The following is a 13,116-nucleotide window of genomic DNA, read 5'->3' as shown; positions in this document are numbered from 1 at the left end:
ACTGCTCAGCTAGAGGCTATGCTCGCGGCGAGGCGGTTGCTCGGATGGAGGAGATACTCGTTGCGAAGCTGCTCAGCTAGAGGCTATGCTTGCGGCGAGGCGGTTGCTCAGCTGGAGGCGATGATTGTTGCGAGGCTGCTCGACTAGAGGCTATACTCGCTGCGAGGCGGCTCGGCTCGTGGTATTCCTCATTGCAAGTATCTACTTTATGTCGACATGCACTCAGTATGAGTTGATTCTTGACATGACTAAGGTCCACTTGTCGGGTTCGCATATTGGGTTCTTTTAATCAGCAACAATGTTGATCAGTGGATTTAGTTGCTCAATAATTCCTGACAATAAATGACAGTATAATGAATAAATCAAATTGACAAAATTTGTGCCCACTACACATAAATATTTTATTGTGCAGTAAATGATTTGTATATAGTGGCAAAATAATGTGATGCACGTTCGGCTAAATTGTGGAAGACATGTTTGCTTGGGATTCTTTCCTCTTTGGCCTTTTTTTCGGTTTCCCATTGGAATGCCACGTGAGTGGCTTTGGGTTTGGTCAAAAAGGCAAAGCAAAAAGTAGGAGCATCATGATGCATCATGATTATGTTTGTGGAAAAAATGAATGATTAAAGTTATATTATACTACCCTGAGGTGGCCGACAAATGACCTTGTAACAAGCATCATAAAATATATTATGATCTCTTCATGTTATTATTATATATATATTGGTCATTCTGTTTTCATATATGAAAGAGATAACAATAATACAATAAAATAATAATAAAATGATTATGACTTAGAGGAAAACTTATCTTCTTCTATGGTTTTCCACGGGTTGGCCTGAAAGTGGTGATATGCTGCAGTTTCAGAGGGTTTTCCCCTATTGGTGCAAGATCCCGATGAGGCCAGTGACGGCAGCGCCGTCAAGCATAGCTTTGGGATCTTTTCTGTTCACCTCCTTGTACAGTTGAGGCTGCCCCAAGCTGTACTCGTTTCGCACCTTCGATAAGAATGGTTCAAGAACTTTCAAAACATTGACAAGCTTAGGATCCAAACCAATCTCTTCTTTCACCTCCCTCGTCGCCGTGCCCCCATCGTCCTTGTCCAAGCTCGCGGTGAGGCGGTTGCTCAGCTGGACTAAGGTGATGAGTCTCTCTGAGCCTCCACATGCATTGGGTAGCTCTATAAGTAGTGGCGGCGGCAGAGCCTTGGCCGCCGAAGGCCGGCGAGCCAGAGAAGCCCAGAGTTGCAGTGAACACAAACTTGCTTCCATTAGCTCTCGGTCCGAAAGCTGGTATCTGTTGAGATGACGTGTTTGATGCTGATCATGCATGTGTATATGCATGTGGGTGGTGACAGAGAGAGAGTTTAAGATAAAATCCTTGTTGTTCTTGCTCAGTTCGAGAGGTGCCACCATCGCTGCCATTCCCCCGAACAAAATGATGTAAAATAACTCCATTGTTGTTGCTGCGTTCTCTGTGCAATGGCAAGGTCGAGAGGGAGGAGACTATCTCTGTATTTCACAAAGAATGAAGAAGTGGTGAGGGTGGAAGAAGTACCGAGGGTTAGAGAGAGGGAGAGTTGAGAGAGTGAGTTGCTTAAAGTTGGAAATCATGGGTTTTGCAGATTTCACGGTGGACAATGGTGGTTGTGAGGGTTTCACGGCGTTGGGATGAAAAATTGAGAGAGAACTGACATAGCTTTTCGTGTCGATTCCCACAGAGGGCGCCAAATGTTTATACACAAAACCGGAAGGTCTTGGAACAACGTAAATCTGACTGTGAATCATGCAAACGCCCAAGAACACAAAGATGTATCGTGGTTCACCCCAATGTTTGGGCTACGTCTACACTGATGTTGATTGTATTTCTCTGTAACTGTATGTATGGATTACAATAGATCGGCAAGGGAGCTTTCTGCGGATGTAGCCCTTGCCATTTTGCCCTCTGTTTGGCTGAGAGGGTATTGCCCTCTATTGTTGTAATGAGGCTCTCCGGATCTCTTAGTGAAGCTGAGACCTTTTGTTTCTCTATGGATGTGAGGCCCTTTTCATAAGGGTGAGGAAGTCCCTTTTATAGAATAAGGGCTATTTCCCCTTTTACATTTGTCATGGGCTTAGGGATAAGGCCCAAATACGAGGCCTAATAAATGGTACCAACATTATATATATCATTGATTGAGATGAATACACAATTTTCATTGAAAAAAACATTCTTTCTTCTTGGCACCAGAGCCGAGTTAGAGAAAAAAAAAAAGGAAAGCACATAACCCTAACTGGGTTTAGGTTGCCTGTGTCTCTGTTCAATTGCAGCGAGCAAGAAGTTGTTGCTGCGTGTCTCTGTTCAATTGTAGCGAGCAAGAAATTGTTGTTGCCCATGTTCTATCAGTTTGTCCCTATTGTTCCGCTGCCCAGTTTTTTTTTTGTCAGTCGATTATTGGGTCCCCATTCCAATCAACGTCGCTGCAGGTTTTAGGTGATACAGACAGCAAGACTGATGGCTGAAGAAAAGGGGGCTGGTTCTTTGCTGGTTCCAGCGACTGCTCCAATTATGGTGCAGTAAAAGAATTCAAGTTTTAATATTGGTATGGTTTTGGATGAAAAGAACTATGATTTATGGGCTCCTTTCATTCAAATCCATATTACTGGAAGGAAGAAGATGGGATATCTTCGTGGGTCTATCAAGGCACCTAACGAAGATGATCCTAAGTATGATGATTGGTTCTCTGAAGATCAAAAAATAAAGAGTTGGCTTTTATCTTCAATGAAGCCAGAGATTATGAAACGCTACATTCGGTTGTCTACTTTGAAGGAAATTTGGGACTCTCTTAAAGCAGCCTACTTTGATGAGAATAATGAAGCTAGAATTTATTCGTTGAATCAGAAGGCATCACGGCTTCGTCAGAATGGCTAACCTTTGGCTACCTATTTTGGGGAGCTAACTGATATTTTCTAAGAATTGGATCACTTTAATAAAGTATTTCAAAAATCCACTGAGAGACAACGAGTCTATGTGTTTCTTGGTGGTCTCAATGATGAGTTTGATCAGGTTCATGGTGAAGTACTATGGAAGGATCCCCCGCTGGGTCTTCAGGCTTCTTATGCATATGTTCATCGAGAAGCAGATCAAAAGAAAGCAATGAAGATGGAGGTTGACCAGAGTGAACCTGCTGCCATGGTAACAAAGGCTCGTGGATCATCTTCTTGGTTGAACCAAGACAGGTCACAAAACAAGTCAGGACAATCTTGTTCTAGCCAAACAAGCCAGGATCGTCCCCAAGGTAAGTGCCTACACTGTGGCATGACAGGACACTCAAAGAGTTGCTGTTTTGAGTTGATTGGATATCCTGAGAATTGGGATAAGACAGGTGATCCTCGGTGCAACAAATCTCGAGCCTCCGTTGCAGAAACCAAGAATGATTCGGACTCGATCGTGGACAAGGCATCTGCCATGATTGCTACGGCATGTAGTGATGGTAAGGCCCTAAGTACTTCTACTACTGTTACGAATAATACATGGATAATTGATTCCGGAGCTACTGAACATATGACTTGTGATTCTAGACAGGTTCCATCACTAAAAACATCCACACAAACCATAGTCAATGTTGCTAACGGTAATGCCGTCTTTGTTATTGGGGAAGACACTGTTTCCCTTTCTGATACCATGAAACTTGACACTGTTCTTGTGGTTCCTTCTTTAAATTATAATTTGTTATCCATTGCCCAAATAACTCTTGCCTTACACTGTTTGGTTATTTTTTGGCCCTGCTTTTGTATTTTTAAGGACATCCGGACGTGGAAGACGATTGGTTATGGTATTAAGAGGGAACCTTTATTACTTGGAGTTGACGACCGGTAGTTCTAGCTCGCTGACCCAAGCTCTTTCCGTTGATGATTCTCAAGGGGCTACTAATAAAGTGTCAGACATCTGGATGTGGCACCGGTGCCTTGGGCATGCTTCCTTTGGTTATCTGCATAAGTTATTTCCTAGTTTGTTTGTCAAGCATGATGTTTCTCAGTTTAAGTGTGATGTTTGTGAAATGGCTAAAAGCCATAGAACTTCATTTCCTCCCAGTTTCAATAAAAGTAATGTTCCTTTTATGATTGTGCATTCTGATGTATGGGGGCGTTGAAAATTGCTACTCTTGGTGGTGCTCACTAGTTTGTTACTTTTATTGATGATTGTACCCGAATGACTTGGGTTATTTTGTTAAAGTCGAAAAGCGAAGTTAGTTCGGCCTTTCAAAAGTTCCATAAAATGGTTGATGTGCAATACAACCGGAATATCCAAGTTCTTTGAAGTGATAATGGTGGTGAATATGTTAATCTGGAACTTCGTTCATTCCTTGATCTGCATGGTATTGTTCATGAGACCATGTGCCCGTATACTCCTCAACAGAATGGGGTTGTTGAACGCAAAAATAGACACCTGCTAGAAATGGTTCGTGCTTCCATCATTGCGGCACATCTGCCTCTCCATTATTGGGGTGAGGCACTTACCTCAGCGGCTTATCTTAATAATCGTCTTCCGTCTCGTACTATCAACTTTCTCACGCCATTTTAGGCTCTCACATCTCAGACTAGCAGTTCACCGACTCCAAATCTTTCCCCACGGGTCTTGGGGTGTGTTGTTTTTGTTCACCTCCATCCTCCTCAACAGAATAATAAACTTGAACCTTGAGCCATTCCTTGTGTTTTTTTGGGTTATGCCATTACCTAGAAAGAATATCGTTGCTATCATCCTCCTAGTAAGAAAATGTTTATCACTCATGATGTTTGGATCTTCCACGTCCTCACTTCAGGGGGAGTACCGAAATAGTGAAGTTCTGACCCGAGATAATAATGACGTTTTGACCTTTGATTACTCTCCTGGTGCTAGAACCGAGCTGCATGAAGAGCAGCCATTGCACTCCACGATATCTGGAGAAGAGCAGCAGCATATGTGTGTTGATAATCAGCCCACTAAGGAGTTCACGGCATCTGAAGCAGAATAGCAGCCCACGGTTTTTGGTGATATGTCCATTGAGCGGCAGCAACCAAGTCAGCAAGAAAACCAGCCCACGGGTCCCATAGAATTTGGATTTGAAAATGAGCAGCGGTCCACTATTTGCAATGGAATCGAGCAGCAACTGTCCCGAGTTCTTCCTCCTGATGCTATATCAAGTCCAAGTATGAACCCATCTTCTGTTAATTCTCATAACCAATTGTCTCTTACACCGAATGCACCTCCGCTCCATGATTTTCCAGAGCGTATTGATCGAGGTATTCCCAAACCTACTTATGAGGCAAATCCTAAGTGTAAACACAAGTATTCTGTGAGTGAGCCAAATTCTGATTCAAGAGTGAGATATCCATTAAACAATTATGTGTCTATTTGTCACCTATCATAATCAAATAAGTCATTTGTAAAGCAATTATCTACTGTACCTATTCCTAACAATGTGCATGAGGCTTTAGCAGATTCCGACTGGAAAGATGCAATGAACGAGGAATTGAGATCGTTGAAGAAGAATGCTACCTGGGAAATAACTGACTTGCCAGCTGTAAAGAAATCTGTGGAATGCAAGTGGGTCTATGGGTCTGTACAGTAAAATACAAAGCAGATGGAACGGTAGATCGCTTTAAAGCAAGATTGGTGGCAAAGGGGTATACACAGAAATATGGCATCGACTACACTGATACGTTCGCACCAGTGGCAAAGATCAATACAGTTCATGTTTTACTGTCCTTAGCAGCGAACCTAGATTGGCCTTTGCAACAGTTCGATGTAAAAAATGCGTTCCTTCATGGAGATCTAACCGAGGAGATACCTTCCACCAGGGTGGAATGATCCAGACACACAGAAACAAAAGGTATGTAGGCTCAGGAAATCATTGTATGGGTTAAAGCAGTATTCGAGAGCTTGGTTTGGTAGATTTACCAAGTCCATGAGAGCATTCGGTTATAGGCAAAGTAATTGGGATCATATGTTATTCCTAAAATGCCAGAACGGAAAGGTTACAGCTCTCATCGTATATGTTAATGATATGGTGGTTACCAGTAACAATCTCGTTGAGCAAGCAACTTTAAAAAATTATTTGTCCATAGAATTCGAAATGAAAGATCTTGGTTCTTTAAAATATTTCCTTGGGATTGAAGTATCGAGATGCAAGTCCGGGATATTTCTATCACAAATGAAGTATGTTCTTGACTTGTTGGAAGAAACAAGTATGACAGCGTGCAAACTAGTGTATAGTTTGTTGGCTGAAGGAATGAAGTTGGGTATTGATCAAAACCAAGTACTGGTTGATAAAGGGAGGTACCAAAGGTTAGTAGGAAGGTTAATGTACTTGGCCCACACTAGGTCGGACCTTGCTCATGCCTTAAGTGTAATTAGCCAATATATGCACAACCCAGGAGAACAACACATGAGTGCAATTATGAGAATACTAAGTTACTTGAAAGGAAGCCCTGGTAAAGGAATTTTGTTTCGGAAAAATAGGCATTTCAGAATTGAGTGCTATACGAATGCTGACTGGACAGGATCGACAGATGATAGGCGCTCAACATCCGGGTATTTCACCTTTGTTGGGGGAAATCTGGTAACGTGGAAAAGCAAGAAGCATAATGTTGTATCAAGGTCAAGCGCAAAAGCTGAATTTCGAGGCATGGCACTTGGTATTTGTGAAACCTTGTGCCTTCGGTTTCTGGTACAAGATTTGGGGGTCAAACATGGTCAGCCAATGAAGTTATTCTGTGATAATAAAGCTGCTCGTGATATTGCTCATAATCCAGTACAACATGATAGGACCAAGCATGTAGAGGTTGACAGGTTCTTTATTAAAGAGAAGCTAGATAGCAAAGTTATTGAGGTTCCTCCTATAGGAACGAAGACCAAGTAGCAGATATTCTCACTAAGGCGGTTTCAAGTGACAAGTTCTCGAGGTTTCTAGACAAGTTGGGCATGTGCAATATTTATGCACCAACTTGAGGGGGAATGTTGACTTGTATTAGGATTCCTACAATTGTGGGATTCCTACCATATTTGGTTTCCTATTTTTAGGATGTAATTATTCTTTCCTTTATTCTGATAGGATTGTATATGAATTTGTTAAGCCCATTTAAATTATGATTAGAGTCTTTTAAAACGTCGTAACATTTGTGCTTTCTTTATCTTTGCTTCCTTTATATTATGATGTAATACAAGCAATTAGGAAGACATGATTGAATGAAAATGTTTTTGCTTTGTGCAATTGAATTGAGTGATTTCTCCTTCTCAAATCAAGAGTTTGACTTGTTCGTTTTGAGTGAATTCACGATTAGCAACGTGAATGATTTCGTTGCCCCTCCTTGAGCGTTTCCCAGGTTATCTACCCCGTCTCTCAAGACCCTTAGGCTTGTCTTGCATGATCATTACTCTGGGTCAATAGTTTTGTTGCTCAAGTTACTAGTGGTGTTATAGCACATAGAAATCGTCTCCAACACATTTTTCTTTGCAAGTGGAGGATTAAGTTTTAACTTACTAAAATTAAAATTAGAACTCAATCGTTCATATCTGTGATTTTAGTCTTTAACTTACTTCCAATTTCCGACCGAGGGTTTTACTCTTAACCACGCTTTAATGAATTTTATGTGTGAAGTATGACTCAGCAAAATGGTGTACCACCTAATAATGAAATATGAAATCAAGGCAATATGAACTGAATGGAAAATATCAAATTACAATGTGGAGAATGAGGCAACCTGGAGAGCTTACAACCTCAACTTTGGAGCACCAGAGGGTCCATCTTTCAAATACTTGTAATTCACTCCAATACAAAAAATTTTAGTTTCAATTACATAGACTGTGCTGTGCTCGAATAATGCGATGAACCATAAAATAAGCATGATTTGTTAGGAAAGTCGTAAATATATCATGACAAGAGTAATTTCACAACTAATGTATGACATGTAATGGTATTATGAGAATCATGCATTCTTTTTTCTTTTCTTTTTTTTTTTTGGGAAACCTTGACGGTGGGAAATTTTTTATTGATAACGAAAAAAATATCACACTTAGTCAAGGGGAAACATATCAAAAGTAATACAAGGGGACTGAATTTCTTTCTTGTCATTGACCGAACTAGGGTTACAATTTTTATATGGAGTCAATACAATCCTGATCCTACACTAAAGCCTATAAACAAGGGAAGTCAAATACCAAACAAGTAAGTAAATAACTAATTGACAATTTATAATATTTACTTAATCAATTTGAGATATCTTCCTTAACACTCCACCTCAAGTTGGAGTGTATGTTAATGACACATAACTTGCTGAGTAGTGTTTCAAACTGTGTTGAACTCAACGGCTTGGTAAATATGTCAACTGGTTGATCAGTTGTTCGTATGTACGCTGTACAAACCATGCCTCATTCAGATGACAATCAATCTTTATATGCTTTGTTCGTTCATGAAATACTGGATTCGAAGCGATGTGCATGGCTGCTTGCTCGTCATAAAACAATGTGATTGGTTGTGGGTGACTCACCTTCAAATCCTCTAAAATGTTCTTCAACCATGTAATCTCACAACATGTAGTGGCCATGGAACGATACTCGGCCTTTGCAATGGAGCAAGATACAGTGGTTTGTTTCTTTGTTTTCCAAGAAATCGATGTCTGACCAAGTTGAATGCAGTAACCTGTTATTGACCTCCTTGTATCCTTGCATCTAACCCAGTCAGCATCGCAAAATGCCCTTGATTGCAATGATCCTGTAGAAGGTAGAAAAATACCTTGTCTCGGTGCATTTTTTATGTACATGAGAACCTTGTGTGCTGCCTCAAGGTGTGGTTGTCAAGGATTTTCCATGAATTAACTCAGCATGTGGATTACATAGGCTAGGTCCGGCCTTGTTATGGTCAAGTAGATTAATTTACCTACAAGCCTTATGTATGATGATGCATCACTTAGTAGCTTTCCTTCTATCTGCGTGAGAGAGATGTCTTGCTCTATAGGAAATCGTGAAGGTTTGGCACCTAAAAATCTAGCATCATCTAATATATCCAGTGCATACTTCCATTGGCATAGAGTGATTCCACGTTTGGACCGTGCAACTTCTATCCCCAAGAAATATTTGAATTGGCCTAAGTCTTTCAATTTAAATTGTTGCGAGAGAAATTGCTTTGTATCTTCAATTTCTTGCAAATTATTTCCTGCCAGTATTACATCATTAACATAGACTAGCAAAGCGATGAAATTACCTTGACGACTTCGGACGAATAATGAGTAGTCAAACCCTGATTGGTGAAACCCAGCAGCCTTGATAGCAGTGGAAAGTTTAAGAAACCATTGCCTCGAAGCTTGTTTTAAGCTGTATAAGGATTTATTTAACTTGCATACTTAAGTCTCCCCTTTTCATTTGAAACCAGGAGGCAAGTGCATGTAAACTTCCTCGTCGAGGTCACCATGTAAAAATGCATTGTTGATGTCGAGTTGGTGCAAGTGCCACCTTTGCAGGGCATCCACACTAAGTAGCACACGGACAATGGTCAAATTTTCAACGGGAGTAAATGTTTCTCTGTAATCAACCCCTTATATTTGACTATAACCCTTCACAACCAGCCGCGCTTTATACTATTCGATGGTCCCATCAGGTTTGAGTTTCACCTTATATACCCATTTGCAACCTATCAATCATTTGTAAGTGGCAGCGGGACAAGTGACCAAGTGTTGTTAGCCTGAAGAGCATCAATTTCGTGCTTTATGGCAGCATGCCAGTTTGGATTTTGGACAGCCTGTAAAAAGGTGGTAGGTTCTTCGATGGCTGTGATGTTAGTGACGAAGGCTTTATGGGTTAGCGAGAGGCAGTTGTAAGGTAAATAGTGAGAGAGAGGATGAGAGGTACCTGATGACTTAACATTCGTTGAAGATGAAGAGGCAGGTCTTGATGAGAGAAAAGTCTCGACATGAAAGTCCTGTAAAAAGGTTGAAATTTTGGTGGGGCGTGTGTCGTGACGCGGTGACGATGGTGTGGCAACAATGAGGCTGACTGGGTTAGGCAACGAGGAAGCAAGAATAAGGATGGTATGTGGGGTTGCTGAGGAAAGTGGTGTCGTGGGGCTAGTGTCGAGGAGGTTGGATAAATGTGGTATGAGATCAGGTGTTGGGTTGGTTTAGGGTAGCTGGGACATGGAAGTAGGCGTGTCATATAAGGAGATATGTGTAGAGTTAAGATCCATATCAAAGTATGATTGTGGAAAGGTTGGGTTAGGCAAGGAACTAGGGGCAGCGGAAGTATCTGATGCGTGGTAGGGAAAATGGTCTTCAAAGAAGGTAACATCCCGTGACACAAAAACCTTTTGGAGTGTGATATCAAACATCCTATAACCCTTTTGACCATAAGGATAACCAATGAATATACAACGACGTGTACTTGGGTCAAACTTTGAAGGTTTTTGTGCATAGGTTGATGCAAAACACAAACATCCAAAAAACACGTAAGTATGTGTAATTGGGTTCCTTGTGAAACAATTTTTGGTATGGTGTTTTCCCTTAAAGGAGAGGTGTAGGTGTGCAATTTATGAGACAGGCCGAAGTAAGGATTACATCCCCCCAAAACTGTTTAGGAAGATTAGCTTGGAAAAGTAGAGCTCGAGCAACATTGAGCAAATGTCTATGTAGAAAAATGGTGATGTACAGGGAATCATAGGCTAGTTTTCTAATGGATATTAAGTTTAACTTAAAAAATGGCACACATAAAACATTATCAAGGACGAGGTTAGGAGAGAAAACAACTTGTTCGACATGAGTAGCCTTAATAAAAGAACCGTTGGGTAATTCGACGATGTGGTTTTCAAAAGGTTTCGAGGATGTGAGGAATTCAGGGCTACATACGATGTGGTATATGGCTCCACTATCCAAAATCCAAACATTATTCTTTCTGTTACGTATGAAAGAGAAGGCTTTACCTGAAAGTTGTTCATGGTTTGAGGAATTACCCACTTGGTTGGCAAAAGAAGATTTGCTTTTGTTCAATAATTGAAGGATCTGCTTGCAGTTCTCTTGGGAAAAAGGGAATTAAGCATCACATCCCTTTTGTTGTGTGTCGTGACTTGGTTACATTTAGAAGAGCGGCCTTGTTCGGCTTCAGTAACTGTCTTCCGTTTGCCGCAAAAATCAAATGAGTGACCTTTCCATCCACAGAATGTGCACTTGAGATGAGCGAGGCCCATTGTACTCGAACTTGGCTTCCCGGCTTGTGGTTTTCACGGCAAACACTGCTGCCTCTGGTTAGGCAGCGCTTTTCCCACTAGAAACTTCTGCTTGTCGCTCATGATGAAGAACCAAGGAGTAGGCTTTGTTCACCGTGGATAGTGGCCCAAGGAGAAATGTGTTATTACAAGCTATGACATACGAATTGTTCAAACCCATGAGAAATTTCATGGTTTTCTGAGTCTCCACGTAAGAAGCAATCTCCTTCTTTGTTTCACAACTACAAGTTGGGATTAAGCACAAGACGTCTCGTTCATCCCAAAGACTTTTCAATTTGGTGAACAAGGAACATACTATCATAGTGCCTTGCACACAATCGTGAATTTCATTCTCTATGTGGAAAAGTTGTATGATATTCACATGGGAGAACCTTTCTTGCAAGTCAAGCCATATTTGTCGAGCATCCTTACAGTTGATAACGCTTCCTGAAATTTCCTTTGGCATTGACCCTAATAGCCATGTCTTGACCAAATTGTTGCATTGATTCCATTGTTACAACTCTTTAAGTATGTCTTCACTTGGTTTCTTGATTATGCCATCAACGAGCCCAAGCTTGTTCTTGACCATTAAGGCCATTGTCATGGACTGAACCCATATACTGTAATTGTCTTCCACTTGGTACATACTGCACCAGGCTGGTCCGAATGGTGAAGGTGGAGTGAGTGGTTTGGATTTTCCTACTTTAGATGTGAGGATATGCTTGAAGAAATTATTTGTGTTTCTAATTTGTCACCCATGGCTGCGTTGACTTGGGTGGTGTTTTGTGTCTTGCTGTGTTTCCCAGATTAACTCTCTGGTACCATCAAAAGTAATACAAAGGGACTGAATTTCTTTCTTGTCATTGATCGAACTAGGATTACAACTTTTATATAGAGTCAATACAATCCTGCTCCTACACTAAAGCCTATAAACAAGGGAAGTCAAATACCAAACAAGTAAATAACTAATTGACAATTTACAATATTTACTTAATCAATTATCTTCCTTAACAACATAAACCTTACCCTCATAAAACAGAGATAACAAAAACAAAACACGAAAAAGAAGAGGGACATAAACCTTACCCTTCTAGATACGAAAAACAAGAAAGATACAAAGAAAATAAAGGGAGACATGAAACCTAACCCCTCTAAAACCAAACGTAAATGTCTAAACCTGCAAAACAAGTTGAGCAACACCACAAAGTTAGGAAAAAAAAAGTGAAACAAACCTGGATGCCCAAATGCACATTAATTTGAGAAGTGGTAGCCAGGCAAGCCAACATAGTCTGAAACCAATGCAACACGAGCTGTCGGCAGAGGAGAATCATGTCAAGTTAAAGTTGGAGAAGACAAGCCCATGTTAACAAAATTGTTTGCAACAAAATTTCATTCTTGATATATGTGAGATGCGTAGAAAGTCATTTTCCGAATGCAGTCCAAACAAGTAGACCATTGCGTACGAAGAGGTTAAGGATGATCAAAATCAAATGATTGAAGAGCAGAAATAACATTATAGCTGTCACTTTCCAAACAAAGACAATGCCAACCAATAATAATTGCAGATAATTTTGCAAAAAAAAAAATATAAAAAAAAAATATGATGACCAATCCATTGGTAGAAACCACCAAGAAAATGACCATGGCAATTCCTGAAAACTCCTCCACAAGCAGAAGTACCAGAATTTTCTTTAGATAAACCATATGTATTAAGTTTAATCCAAGGGAACCAAGGAGGATACCAAACGACAAGAAGAATAGTAAGCGCCTTGCGAGAGATAGGTCAGATCACCTACGAAGAGATGATTCAAGTGTCAAGCCCCTAAGAATAACTGGGAATAAACTTTCCACAATGAACAATGGCAGAATTGATAGACATCCAAAGACGATGAAAATAGATTGGTCGA

The sequence above is a fragment of the Malus sylvestris genome, chromosome 12 (assembly GCF_916048215.2).
Source record: "Malus sylvestris chromosome 12, drMalSylv7.2, whole genome shotgun sequence".
In the NCBI taxonomy this organism is placed as follows: Eukaryota; Viridiplantae; Streptophyta; class Magnoliopsida; order Rosales; family Rosaceae; genus Malus; species Malus sylvestris.
Note: the sequence above shows the minus strand (reverse complement) of the source record.